This window comes from Austrofundulus limnaeus, unplaced genomic scaffold (assembly GCF_001266775.1).
Source record: "Austrofundulus limnaeus strain Quisiro unplaced genomic scaffold, Austrofundulus_limnaeus-1.0 Scaffold141, whole genome shotgun sequence".
NCBI classification, from domain to species: domain Eukaryota; kingdom Metazoa; phylum Chordata; class Actinopteri; order Cyprinodontiformes; family Rivulidae; genus Austrofundulus; species Austrofundulus limnaeus.
In genome coordinates, this window is record NW_013952543.1 from 888,276 (window position 1) to 891,053 (window position 2,778).

Below are 2,778 nucleotides of genomic sequence, written 5' to 3' on the forward strand. Positions count from 1 at the left end.
ATTTATTTATTTATTTATTTTTTTTTACCAAAGTCATTTTCTGTTAAGGTATTTTTACTTTTACTTTGCTAGTTTTTCAAGTACTTATTAGAGCCCTGATTGCTAACAGTCAAACAGTTAATGTTAAAGGTTTAAACAAAGATTTCACATAACGAGTAGCTCTTAGCTTATGGCTTGAATGACTCTCAGCTGGGTTGGTGGTTCGATTGTTTCAATAAGAATATTAAAGGAACCTTCATCCAGAGTGGTGCAAAGAGCCTCCCTACCTGCACTAAGAGATTCAAGTCAAGTCAACTTTATTCATATGGCACATTTAAAAACAACTGCCATTGGCCAAAGTGCTTCACATGTTGCAACTAAAAACAAAGCATTGCTGACAGAACTCAAATAATGATAAAACCAWAAAAACAGACCAAATAAATAGGGAAAACAACTCTCATACTACATTAAAAACTTTTGAAAACAGTGGTGTTTTAAGAAGAGGTTTAAAAACTCCATGAGTTGAGGCCTGTCTGATGTGAAGGGGCGGCTGGTTCCACAGTTTAGGAGCCACAACTGAAAAGGCTCGGTCACCTCTGTGGACCAGTCTGGACCACTGGACAGCCAAGAGCAAATGATGACTGGATCAGAGAGATCTGGAGGGCACATAGGGCTGCAGGAGGTCAGACAGGTATTCAGGAGCCAGTCCATTCAGAGCCTTTTAGGTCATCAGTAAGAGTTTAAAATCAATTCTAAAACACACAGGGAGCCAATGAAGGGAAGCCAGCACCGGGGATATATGATCGCACTTCTTCGTCCGTGTTAAAAGGCGTGCTGCAGTGTTCTGAACCAGCTGCAGCCTGGCTAACACCAACATTCAGAGAGTTGCAGTAGTCCAGCTGAGATGTAATAAAACATGGATCACACAWTCAAGGTCTTTGAAAGATAAAAACGATTTGATTTTAGATAAAAGTCTCAGTTTAAAAAAAATCTTTTTACTACAGAATTAATCTGTTTCTCAAAGTTGAAGTTTGAGTCAAAGATCATGCCCAAGTTTTTGACGAGCAGTTTAACAGATGGTTCCAAAGCACCCAGATCCTTAGGGAGAAGCACTGCGATTACCACTGAGTCCAAAGATAATAGTTTCAGTTTTGTTTTCATTAAAATTCAGAAAGTTTGAAGCCATCCAAGCTTTGACCTCAGTGATGCAATCAAACTGGTTTTAGTGAAGAAGAACGATTAGGCCTCAACTGAAGGTAGATCTGGGTGTCATCTGCGTAGGAGTGAAAAAGTATGTTAAATTTTCTAAAAATGGAGCCTAAGGGGAGCATGTTTATGGAAAATAAAATAGGACCACGGATAGATCCTTGGGGAACTCCACATGTGAAGGGGGCTGAAGAGGAAACATAATTTCCAAGGCTCACTGAGAAACTCCTGTCAGACAGATAGGACCTGAACCAATTCAGTGCAGTGCCTTTGATGCCACACTGATCCAACCTAGAAAGTAAAATATTGCGGTCTACTGTATCAAACTCCACTGTCAGGTCTAAAAGCAAAAGTASAGCAGAGTCTCCAGAATCTGTAGTGATTAAAAGATCATTAAAAAACTGTTAAAAGTGCAGTTTCTATACTCTGGAGTGCTTTAAAACCAGACTGATAAATTTCAAAAATTTTGTGAGCACTTAAAAAAGACTGCAAAAAAGACTTTCTAAAAGTTTTGATAAAAAAGGATTCTTTATATTTAGAACACAAAGCCTTGAGGTGATCTCCTCAGGTAACATTTTATTTGATATTTTTTATTTATTTACCGTTGTTTAACCAGGCAAATTCCACCGAGATCACAGATCTGTTTTTCAAGGTCGGCCTGGGCCTCAAGACAACCTATTGTACGTGTTATTGGGGGAGTGGGGGAAACCGAAATACCCAGAGAAAACCCACGCAAGCACCAGGAGAACATGCAAACTCTGCACAGAAGACCCCAGGTCCAAATCGGGGATTGAACCCAGGACCTTTTTGCTGTGAGGCGTCGGTGTTAACCACTGAGCTGTCGTGCCGCCAAACATGCTTAGTAACTTTATAAATATTCCTCCGTCTGGTTTCAGATGTTTTAACTGTCTCCTCATCATTTCTGAACTTTTAGAATGATGTGAAGTTAAACCCTGGAGTAAATCCCACCTGCAGGCCTTCTGTCCCACTGTGCTTAAGCTTTGCCTCTAAAGGCCCACCCTACAGAGGAAACTGTCACGTTTATATAACTAATCTGTACTCACCTTTAGAGTCGCTGCTGAACTCARCATATTTTTTCTGATAGTTTTACTGAATTTGGCTCTGTGGTTCATGAGGTATTTTGCAAACAGACCAAGTTGACTGTATATAAATATTTATTGGTAAACATGATCATTCAGAGTTCTGAATATGTATTTTGGTCTCTACCACCACCAAATAAATTAGGTCATCATGTAAATTTAGAGTTATAATCATTTTTATGATTTTTTTAATTTTGGGTAGCTATGACAGCCGTTTTGAATCAGGTTGACACCAAATTTTAATCAGCTATAAATGTACAGCCAGTGATTAACTTCTGCAACTTTCATGAAAATTCCTCCTGTGCTTCTTGAGATATTTTGCTAWCAGACACAGAYATAGGCAAAAACAGTTTTGTCTACGTTTGCTTTGCTATGGCAGCAGATACAAATCTTGTAAAAAATGTGTGTAGGTTTTGAATATGAATAAAGAAAAAACATTAATACAATCAACTAGACACCGCATAGCGGTAATATAATGAATGACCCCCGCACA